At 43.6% G+C, this 12179-nt stretch overlaps 1 long non-coding RNA gene across 2 annotated transcripts; it reads left to right on the top strand.

The window, feature by feature from the left end:
* Positions 1-4599: 4599 nt before the first annotated feature.
* Positions 4600-11661, top strand: LOC122217248. Of its 2 annotated transcripts, none has more exons than XR_006201364.1 (4): positions 4600-4803; positions 6549-6714; positions 7455-7614; positions 11108-11661. It is a non-coding gene; the product is annotated as an uncharacterized LOC122217248 (long non-coding RNA). The 2 variants fall into 2 exon arrangements; XR_006201365.1 differs by lacking the exon at positions 7455-7614 and adding an exon at positions 10442-10628.
* Positions 11662-12179: the final 518 nt, after the last annotated feature.

A 12179-nucleotide genomic window follows, 5' to 3' on the forward strand; every position in this document is an offset into this window, starting at 1 on the left:
GAAAAGCTTCCCAGAGAAAGTGGAATAAGATGGGATTTGTTACCACTACCCACTCAAGAAAAGCGTCATGGCAGAAGGCTTGGACGTTACCTGCCTCAGCTCCCCCACTGAATGGATGGAGACGCAAAAGGTGACAGGGGAGGGACCCGCTGCATGGCTGTGGTGTAGAGGGCTCTGAGTACTTGGGTTATCCAAAAGTCACCATCTGAACTACGAGCAGATGACCGCAAATGTCAGCGACACCTACATATATGTCACTTTGCTCTGATGTAAATATGGTTCATGCATGAAGAGTGGTTATTAAGCAGAAGTAAGGCACTTTTGAGGGTAATTATGAGGAGACAACAGGCAACAAACAGGCCTATCTTTAAAGGAAGGCATGTGACCTTGTGTTTAGCGGCTAACAGTGTGGAGACAGGATTCGGGCAAACTTGAGTCAAGACCACATTTCCACCTACTGTATGTGACCTTGGAGGCTTAGATTGTGTGGCTCTCAGGGGAATGTAATACTTAAAAGCATGTGCCCTCTTGTCATCAGATGTCCTGGGTTTAAGGTTCCCAGATTTAGTGAAGAAAAATACAGGGCATTCCAAAATATGCGAAGATCTCTTACAGCTCAGCCATCAGAAAACAACCCCGGTAAAAAATGGATCAAAGGGTTGACCAGACACCTTGCTGAAGAAGATATACAGCTGACAAATAGCATATGAAAAGGTGGTCCACATCATACATTGTCAGGGAAGTCCAAGTTGAAACAACAAAGAGATGTCACTGTGCACTTCGTAAAATGGCTAAAATCTGGAATATTGACCACATCAAATGTTGGCAAGTGTATTGAACAGCAAGAGTTTTCATTCATTGCTGATAAGAACGCCAAGTAGTAGCCACCTTGGAAGACAGTTTGGCAGCTTGTTATAAAACTGAGCATTCCCTGGGGCACCTGGGTGGCTCAGTCGGTTAAGCCACCGACTTCGGCTCAGGCCATGATCTCAGGGTTCATGGGTTCGAGCCTCGTGTAGGGCTCTGTGCTGACAGCTCAGGGCCCGGCGCCTGCTTCAGATTCTGTGTCTCCCTCTCTCTTTCTGCCCCTCCCCTGCTGTGCGCGCGCTCTCTCTCAAAAATAAATAAAACACTTTAAAAAAAAATAAAACTAAGCATTCCCTTACGAATGTGACCCAACAGTCATGCTCTCTGGTATTTACCCAAAGGAGTTGAAAACTTATGTCCGCATAAAACTCTACATGTCGATGTTTATAGCAGCTTTAGTCACAATTGCCCAAACTTGAAAACAGCCAAGATGGCCTTCAGTACGTGAATGGACAAACGGTGGTCCATCCAGACCATAGGATGTTATTCAGCGCTAAAAAGAGGTAGGCTATCAAGTCATGAAAGATGTGGAGGAAACTTGAATGCATATCACTAAGTGAAGTAAGTCAATCTGAGAAGACTACTTCCTGTAGGATTCCAATTGTATTATATTCTGGAAAAGGAAAAACTGTGGGGACGGTAAAAAGATTGCTGGTTGCCAGGGGTTAAGGGAGAAGGGATAGGTAGGTAGAACATGGAAGATTTTTAGAGCCGTGGAAATACTCTGTTTGATACCGTGATGATGGATAAATGTCATTATATATTTGTGCAAACCCATAGAATGTACAACTAAGTGAATCATGATGTAAACACTTTGGGGGATGATGTGCCAGCGTAGGCTCGTCAGTTATAACCAAGGTATCCCTCTGCTGGGGGAGCTGATGGTGGGGGAATCTGTGCCTCCGGGAGGGCAGGAGTATATGCACAGTCTATGTACCTTCCCTACGTTTTGCTGTGAATCTAAAATTCTCTAAAAATAGTCTGAATGTTGAAAAGTTCAAAAAGGAAAAAAAAAAAAAACCCTGGGTATTCAGTTAACTTTGAATTTCAGATGAATAATAAATAATCATTATGTGACATTCACATTTAACTGGACAGTCTATGTTTTATCTGAAAACCCTCCCTGGATTCAGATCCTCCTTTCTCTGTTTCTCCATTGTATGACCTTAAACGGGTATCAGTCCCTCATCTGCGATCTTGAACTTGCCATGAGCTGATAGATACAAAACTTTTCGTAGAGTCCCTGGCACATTCAAGAGAAGTTAGGCACGGGGAGCCTGGGTGGCTCGGTCGGTTCAGAGTCCGACTCTTGGTTTCGGCTCAAGTCATGATCTCACGGTTCATGAGTGGGAGCCCCGTGTCAGCTTCTGCACTCACAGAGTGGAGCCTGCTTGGGATTCCCTGTGTCTCTCTCTCTCTCTTTGCTCCTCTCACCTGGGCTCTCTCTTTCGTTCTCTCTCTCAAAATAAATAAATAAACTTAAAAAATCAAGGCACTATTATAATTATTCATTTGACACGTATTTTTGAGTGCCTACTGTGAGCCTCACCTCTCAAATGGAGATGTATGGTTTCCTTGGGGAATTATCATAGGGATTAAATGCATCGTGTGTAATGTGCCTGGTGCCATGGCTGTTAGATTTATCGGGGTGTGAGCCCAGCCGCCACTCTCTGCTTTCCTTAGTTCTACTGGACCCAGCTTTGCTCTCTCTCAACTCACATGCATATATCCCAGGACAATAGTGAGGCACGCAAGGCGAGCAAAACTTAAAGGGTAGCAAAAACTCAGTTTTAAGACAAGGAGTGTCTTTCTGTTATTTTAATATACTTACTGAAAATTTTAAAAATCAAAACTAAGGCAAACAATTCCTGCTGAAGAAACCACCTCAGACTCTACATTGGCAGGAGCAAGCCTCATTTCACCAACCTCGTTCCTGGACCTGTTAACCCGTCACTTCAATGATGTGACTGAAACTTTTCTTCCTGAAAAATGATCAAGAAAAGAAGGATCTCCTTCTTCTATTGCTGGTGGTAGAGATAGAGTAAGAGAGAAGAAGTCTGAAAGAGCGATGGCTCTTTGGTAGAACAGAGGATTCCACCAAATGTAGAATTTTTTAATACTGCTGAGACAAACACATATTTCAGTTACTTTTACAGAAGTTTATGAGATAATGTATATATTTGCCGTAGTGAGATTATCAACCTGGGGACATTTCTGGAAGTCTCGGAGCTCATTGTTGAGAACTGCAAGCAGTACCAGTAGCTTTATTTTTGTGCTTCTCTCTCTATATTTAATTTGAGGGAGTAGAAAGCATGTGTATAGGTGCCCCCCCCCCCATGGTTATGAGCTTCTAAAGGGTCACCCGGAGACCAGCACCCACCCTGGCATGGTTAAACAGTCAAGAAATGTGAGGTGACTCCAAGTGTCACAGAAAGTGAACGACCCAAAGTTAATGGCAGATTGTAAACTTGGAAATGTAGTTCTTTATTCTCTCACTCTGATCTTTTTTCTTCAATAGTTTATGATGGCCTATTAGAACTTGAAACATGGAGTTACCTATGCTACTACTCTCTTTTTGTTCGTTACTATTTCGGGAGGGCCTAATTTAGGAATGAGTCACTGTTCCACACGCTCAGAGGCGTTGGGCAAGGTAGCCTCATCCCCAAGCCTATGTAATTGGTACCATTCATCCCATTTTGCAGATGAGGACATAGGTTCAAGGAGATCAAAGTCACAAAGCTGCCATGTGGCAGAGCTAGGTACCAAATGCAATCTAGCCTGACTCGATACTTCACCATGACATCACATCCCAGCACCTTGAGTCCAGAGGTAAATGGGAATTGTCTTAAAATAAATCAACAGTGTGAGGGATGTTGCTCCTGTCTGCGTCATGCTTCATGGCCCAGCCCAAATACCAACTCTTCTTGGAAGTACCCTGCCTTCATGAGGCGTTCTAGACCACCATCTGCCTAGAATGACACTGGCCTTCAGAATTCACTGACAGCCTGCAATTATGGATTTGATTGGAGTTACTATCTATATTGGAACTCATTTTTTCCTAGTTAGTTTTATATTACCAACAAGATCTTTAGTATCTCAAGGACCAACCCCCTGTCACAACCCTCAACCATAGCTTCCTCTATCCCAATCCCAAATCATAAATTTGGGCCATAGGGTAGAGATTTCATATATCAGGGGAACTCCTTGTCTAATGTCTTCAATTTATAAATGTGGATGCTGAGACCCAGAGAGATTAAGGAATTCAAGCAGGCACACAACTAGCTCATCCATTCAGAGACGTTATTTATTCAGGATGTATTATATGCCAAGTACAATGGGAGGGAAATAGACAAAATGAGAATGAATGAGTGAATAAACACGGTAATTTCCAAGAGTGACAAACACTATTGGAGAACAAAGCACAACAGAGAGTTGTGACAGAGAGTGGGAGGTACTGAATTATGCAGGGTGGTCAGAGATGCCATAATAAAAGGAGAAACAGTAGCACACAATGAGCAGAAAGAAATGACGATGTGGAATTCTGGGGGGAAAACATTTCACGCAGCAGATGCAAAGATCTGCAGGGGGAATAAAGCCACCGTGTTCAAGGAGTAGAAGGAAGGCATTGAGTCTGGAGCGTAAAGAACTTAGAATCCGATGACATCATAAGGAGAAAGCAGAGGGTTTTAAGCAGAGGAGCCAAAAGGTTCTAATTTCCATTTACAACATTTACAACAGACCTCTGGCTGCCATGTGAAAAATGGGTTGGAGAAAAGCAAGAATGAAACAGATCAATTGGGAAAGCATTTCATTACTCTTTTTTAACAGCTTTATTGAGGTATAATCAATATACAAAAAATGCACATATTTAACGGACACAATTTGATCACGTTGGACGTATGCATACATCAGCAAAATCATCATGGCAATATCAAGGTAATAGACATATCCATCACCTCCCAAAGCTTTCTTGTGTTCTTTGTGTGTGTGTGTGTGTGTGTGTGTGTGTGTGTGCGCGCGCGCGTGTGTGCATGTGTCTGTGGGTGGGGGGAAGAAAACTTAACATGAGATCTACCCACTTAACAAAGTTTTAAGTGCACTACTGGTAACAGCAGACGCTATGCTGGGCAGTAGATCCGTAGAACGTATGCATCTTGCATAATTGAAATTTTACACCAATTGAACAGCTTCCCATTATCTCAGCCCCTCACCCCTGGTAATCACCATTCTATTCTCTGCTTCTGTGAACTTCACTCTCAGATACCTTATGTAAGTGGATTCAGGCAGTATTTGTTCTTCGGTGACTGGCTGATTTTACTTAGTATATGGTCCTCCAAGTTCATCCATGTTACCACAAATAACAGCACCTCCTTCCTTGTTAAGAAGAAAGTTTTATGTTATTGAGGTCAATGTCTTCTATCTTCTATATCTACTTAGTTAGGAGGGTTTTTTTTTTTTTTTTTTTTTTTTTTTGGTCACAAACGTTTCTTGAATTGGGTCAAATGCTTTTTCTGCATGTATTGAGATTATCATGTGGTTTTTATCTTTTATGTTGTTAATGTGGTGCTTGACGTGAATTGGTTTTCACATGAAACCGTCCTTTTATCCCAGGGATATTTCCACTTGGTCACGGCATATGATCCTTTCAATGTGCTTTCCTAGTATTTTGTTGAAGATTTTTGCATCTATGTTCATCAGGGATGTTGGCCTGTAGTTCCCTTTTCTTGTAATGTCTTTGTCCGTCTTTAGTATTGGGGTAGTGGTGACCTCATCAAATATGTTTGAAGGGTTCCCTTCAATTTTTTTTTTTTTTTTTTTTTTTTGCAAGAGTTTAGGAAGGATTGGTCTCCTTATTCATTACGGATCTGTTCAAGTCTTTGGCGTCCTCATGGTTCACTCCTGTAGGTTGTATGTTTCTAGGAACGTATCCATTTCTTCTAGGTTGTCCAATTTATTGGCATATAATTATTCTTAGCAGTCTCTGGTGACCCTTTGGATTTCTATAGCATCAGTAGTAATGTCTCCTCTTTCGTGTCGGATTTTCTTTATTTGAGTTAAAAGAACCAGGGTTAAAACGTCATCCTTTGGATGCCTCGACACTCCCTGTCGACTTTCCCGTGTTTCTTTCTGCAACTTTCCCATGTTTCTTTCTGCGACTTTCCCGTGTTTCTTTCTGCTATCTGCCCTAGTTTGCCTTTTATCCTAAAATACCGATCTATGGAGTTTCTTCACCAGGGATATTACATTTTACTGCAGAGTTGACCCGGGGGGAGTAAGACCATGAGATGACCCTCTGAAAGCCTCTTCCCTGAATTGAATTGAGGATGCATTTCTGAACGAAAGTTACCCCGCGAGGTGTTATGGTGCAGGATGTGCATTCCTGGCAAACCACTGTACCTGAGGCACATGGGCCACATCCTCGTATGTCACCTTTCCAAAACAAACCAAAACAAAGCAAAATAAAGAAACAGGGGAGATCCAGGAGGTTCCTGCAGGGCACATTTCTCCAGGCTCCTACCCCTCAGTGTCCTTCTGGCTCAGTGTTTAGATATCATCCAGAAAACGAAGTAGGTTGAAGAATAACCACAGTGTTCCTATGCATATTAGCCATTGATATAGCTCGTCTGCTTTCCAAACACAGGTGAATTAATTATTCCCATATTTTTCTGGGCATCTTCCAGGAATAAGCGTGTCTGCATCGGGAGAGGCCCCACCTGCCAACAGACACCCATGCTCCAGGCAGAGACTTTAGCGACTCCAAGGAGGGAATATCAGCTAAGATTACCACGTTACCAGGAAACGTGTTTTTATAGCCTCCTGATCTGCATACTTTTGCTTTACCTCAATGTTCATTTTGATTTTACTGAACTCACAGCTGAGCACAGGGGGGGCAGGGATTCTGATATTTGGGGCCAAGGAAATGATGATCGTGGAGAGGGATGGGGTCTCTGCTTTCTTGGCACTGGAGATCCTGGAATCAGGAAGAGGCGTCCAAAAAACACAAAGGAAGTTTCCAGACAGAATGGTTTATCAGATAGAAGAAACAAGCTGGGGGGGGGGAGGGGAGGAAGAAAGTGAAAAACCCAGATAATGAAATGAGAAGAACACGGGAAGGCGGGTGTCCAAAGCATCCTACTTAATCCACACACTGGCTTGGTGAGGATACATGCCCTGTCCTGGCCCACAGAAGAGTCAGGGGGAAGTTCTGAGATATGAAATTGTCTGGTCAATTAATGCAAACAGCAAGACACAAGGGCACACTCTGAACTCAGGTGTTCCCCTGACGTGACGTAGGAAGGGATTACGATGAAAAAAGGAATGTGAAGGAATATAAAGTATTGGGCCTCCTATCTGGGATCCACGGGTAGGGGAGCCTCTCCCTGGAACCCCGCCTTTGAGAATAGACAGGCAGATTGCTCAGTGGATGAAGGACGCTGAAGCCTTTGGTTTCTCCTGCCTGTGCAAGTAGCTGAGGTTTAGCGAGGTTTTCCGGGATACCTGGGGATCTTGAACTTCTAGGTGTCTAGATACTTCCGGGTGGCTGATTGATCAATTTCTATTTCTCCAAACTCTTGGACTTCTGATAGGCATACTTTCCCAATCCTTCCTGATAGGAGCTGGATTAAGCAAGGCTCCACTGGTTGCAAGTTCAGGAAGCTCTTCTGAAACAAAAACTGGGGATTTTATTTGCTCGTAAAATAGAAAAGTCCAGGAGGCTGACCTGGCTTCATGCACAGCTGGACCCAGGTGCGCAGCGTCATCGTTTGGATGCACATTTTTTGTGTGTTTTTTTTGTTTTTTTTTGTTTTTTTACTCCCTAGGTGCTCCTAGGACACAAGATTCCTTCTCAGGCGAACCATTTTAAAGAATGCATGGCTTCGCTTCTCCAGGTTTCCCTTCTCGGTGAGCCTAGCAAAAAGAGAATGCCGTTCCTCAGTAAACGCTGGCAAGTCTCCACTTGGCATGGCCTCTGTGGTATGCTCCTTGTAGACATCGCCATCCCGAGCAGAGGGATAGGGGGCTAGGACATAGCGATTGGCCAGGAGCCTACGAGGCAGGGGGAGGGACCGGACATGCCTCACGCCCTTGGACTGACAGTTGTGGAGGTGGAGGAGAGAACGGCCTGATGGAAATCAGGTGCCAGTGTCAGAATGTGGAGGAGGGGATTCTGGAAAGAAATACAAAAGAAAAAAAAAAAAAAAAAAGGAAAAAGAATAGGTGTAATTGATGCCCTTGCAAGGACCATGTAATTCCAACCTGCACTGAGCCTTCTCTGAGGCTCTGCTATTCAAAGAGGGGTGTCTGAATCAGCAGCGTCCACATCACCTGGGAATTTGGTAGAAACGCAGAATCTCACGCCTCAGCCCCGGAAGATCCCTCTGAGAGCTGCCTACGCGTTCAAGTTTGAGGAGCACTAATCTAAACTTTGTTCCTCATTATGTTCTCAATAAGCGAGTAAGTATTCCTCAGGTGGAAGAAAAAAAGCACAGCGTGGCGATCAGGAGAAGGTGATAGTGAATTCCAGCCTCTGCAGCTAAGTCCAGGAATTCTGGGCTGGTTAGTTATGCTTTTTTTTTTTTTTTCTTCTTCTTTTTTTTTTCATCTGGAAAGTTAGGGACTCTTGGACTAGCAAACCTCCAAGATTTCTGCCAGTTTCTGACCTTTCAAAATTCTAGGTTTGCTAAATCTCAAAAGGGCAGGGAATCTGGAGGTTGTAAAAACCGTAATGAAGGGCTTTCCGCAGCTGGCAGAGAAAAAAAGATACTTCGGAGGTCATCTTTGGAACACACGGTGTAGATTTCCCGGTTTAGAAGCCAAGCAAGCTCTACATTGGTGGCTTTTAACTAGGAGTCCAGAGAACCATAGAATTCCAAGAAGGAGGCCGTGCCAAACATTGAAAATTCTGGATTAGACCACTGCGGTTCCAGGAGAGAAGGTTCACAGAAACTCACAGAAGAAAGAGCAGTCGGCATGTAGTACAAGAATCCAGGCATCCATCCTGGAGGAGGGAAGGTACAAATTACGCCTTGAAAAGGAGGTAGGATCAGGTTCTGGGAAGCCCGGAGAAAGCGTTTAAAACTTCAAGCCTACCTCTCCTCACTGCATTAATTGCTTTTCAGAATATAAAAGAAATTAAATAACAACAGCCCCAATTAAATAATGGCAGCCTCCACTTCCTGTGGCAATTAGGGAGAGAAATCGCATGTAATTAATCTAAAGCCCACCCCCCAAGCTACTTTCACCCTTTGGAAATCAGCTCTCAGCTGTTGGCTTTTCAAGGCAACACCGAGGATTTCCAGTAGTTGCCTTTTATGTTCAGTGCGCTGTGAATACCCCAAATTCCTCTATGCAAACATTCATCGCCTGCCTGGCAGCTCACACCTGAATCTGAATATTTGGTCTGTTGAAACCAAATCCATCATCACGCTTTGCCGGGTCACTTTGCTGGGTAAGTGACTTCGCCTCGCCGTTGGAGCTTTTAACGGAATCCTTGAGGCGCTCTGCTCTTGGGAGACGGAGTATTTGTCCATGCAACACGGCCCTCCAGAAGAAAAATACAGCCGAGGCCAGAAAGCAGACGGGAACGGGGGCTCCATCCTCCTTGTGGGTGCTGCTTGTTGGCGAGTGAGCATCCTGGGGAGCAAATTAAAGAGATAATGACTTTGGAAGAGCTCGACTTGACATGGCAATGTGGAAGAGGAACGCCACTAATAGCCTTGCGCTGCGTTTGTTAGAGGAGATGAGGGCAAGACGGGAAGAGGGAATCTGCCAGCGTGCTCCTTTCGTGGCTGGATAAAGAGCCCTGAGCTCTGAAAAGTGGCTCTTCAGCATTAGGGGCAACTTCCCCGGCGTGAGCTAACCTTGAACTCCAGCTTTCCCCCTCACCCTAACACTCTGCCTCTCTAGCTGAGTGCTGGCTTCCCAGTTCACTCTCCTATCACTCAAGGGACTGGCGGCCAAGATATAGCACGTGCCGATCAAAGAAATTAAAATCTAGGTAATTTAAGCATGTTTTTAATAAAAGGACCCCGTGCAGGTGTAGGCAGGGTTAAGGAAAGCCAAGAAAGGACAAAATGCAGAAAAGGCAGGGTCCTGGAGCTGGAGATAAGGGGAACGCTCACATGTGTTCTAGATATATCTAGATCTAGATCTAGATATATCGATATATCTAGATCTAGATCTAGATATATCGATATATCTACATGTAGATATAGATATATAGATATATCGATATATCTACATGTAGATCTAGATATATCGATATCTCTATATATAGATAGATATAGATATAGATATAGATATAGATATAGATGATATAGAGAGAATCCCAAGCAGGCTCTGCACTGTCAGCACAGAGCCAGACTTGGTGCTCGTTCTCCCCAGCCGTGAGATTATGATCTGAGCAGAAATCAAGAATCAGACGCTTAACAGACTGGAGTCACCCAGGCGCCCCTCAAATGGAATATATTTAATGCAGCAAGCTAGTGAGTATTCAAACTTACCAAGCCCCAAACTGAACTCTCGAGGGCCCTATCCTGCCCCAAGCTTTCACCTACTGTCTTCCCCACCCTAGGAAGGACGTAGGATGTCACCCGGTGAGCCCAGACCTCAAATCCAGGAGCTGCTCTCGACTCCTCCCATTTCCCTCAGCCCCGACTGGCATTCTCCCTGCAAGGACTGTAGATGGACTTGCAAAACAGACCCGTCCTCTTGTCCCCATGTCCACTGCTTCCATTCTGGACCAGTCACTTACATCTCTCGTGAGTTACTGCAGCCGGTCTCCTGGTTGGTTTTCCTGCTTCTGCGTCCCCTCTAGAATCTACTAGCGGTGCCTAGAATAGAGTCCACGCTCCCTGTCTGTATTTCCGTTACTTCCACTCACTGCCTTCGCCCCCCTCTTCCAGCTGTACCGGCCTTGCCCTGCCGTTCACGTAGGTGCAATTTATTCCTGCATTAGGATTTTTGTGCAGCTATTCCTTTGCTTGCCAAGTTCTTTCTGGAAACACACGCGACTCTCCTTTTGGTTTTTGAATATCGAGTTAAATGTCACTTTCTCAGACGTACTGTTCAGACCATCTAATCTAGAGTCATCACTGGGTCACTCTCTGCCATGTCACCCTGTTTCCGTTTCTTTCTCGTTCCTTTGTTTACTTACATGTTGTTGTTGTTAATTTTGTCTGACTCTCGTGATAATGCATGGTCCAGGAAGTCAGTGATCTTTTCTCTTTTGTTTGTCTAGGAGAATCATAGGGGCTCAGAAAGATATTTCTGATTGACTGTTTGGGAGCAGTTAACATCAACATATTTTCCAAAGATAACTGGAATACGAGCGAAAGAGAGAAAAAAAGAAGCATTTTGACTTCTGGATACCGATGATCTGATTATAACTCTGGGCTTTAGCCCTCAGAAGCTCTGAGAAACTGTGGGGGAAATAGCTATGTTTTTCTCACTCAGCCTTTTCAATTGTTAAATGGGGATCAGCCCTCAAACCTAAGGGCTAAACTATTACATATTTCATAGGGTTTTGAGAGGATTAAATTGGAGAATTCATGTAAAGTGCCCAGCAAATTGCATAACAAAGAGGTTATACCCTATCAATATTAGCTGTAATTTTATTTGAAACAAAAATTATTAGTGTTATTGGGGTAGAGAACCAACAAATTGACAAAAAGAAACGGTATATTTCAATTGACTTGACAAGTAAACATTATTCAGGATATGTCTGTTTTATTTATCATTATAGAACCAGAGTATCACATAAAAGATACTCACTTGTTGCAAATGGATGAATGAATGAATGAATGAGTGAATGGAAAGGTGAATAGCATAATAATATGATAATGTAACAGAATGAAAAATTTATAATCCAAACTAAATTAATGTGTTGATTCAAAAAATGTTTTCTGGCGGGGGGGTGCCTGGGTGGCTCAGTGGGTTAAGTGTCTGACTCTTGATTTCAGCTCAGGTCACAATCTCACGGTTTGTGAGTTCAAGCCCCGACTGGGCTCTACACTGACCTTGCGAACCCTGCTTGGGATTCTCAGTCTCCCTCTCCCTCTCTTTCCCACCCCTGCTTTCTCTCTCTGTCTCCATCAAAATAAATAAATAAGCATTTTAAAAAATTTAAGAAAAATGTTTATCCAGCCTTATGTGCTAATCACTGTTCTAGATAATGGGAGGATAGCGAAGAACAAAACAAATGCTTTCATGAAGATTATATTGAGAAAACACAATTCAGGGAAAGAAGATTGGGTGTGCTGGAGGGTTGACATTTTATTTATTTGTTGGCTTGTTTGTTTATTTTTTGGACT

This window comes from Panthera leo, chromosome B1 (genome assembly GCF_018350215.1).
Source record: "Panthera leo isolate Ple1 chromosome B1, P.leo_Ple1_pat1.1, whole genome shotgun sequence".
Lineage (NCBI taxonomy): Eukaryota > Metazoa > Chordata > Mammalia > Carnivora > Felidae > Panthera > Panthera leo.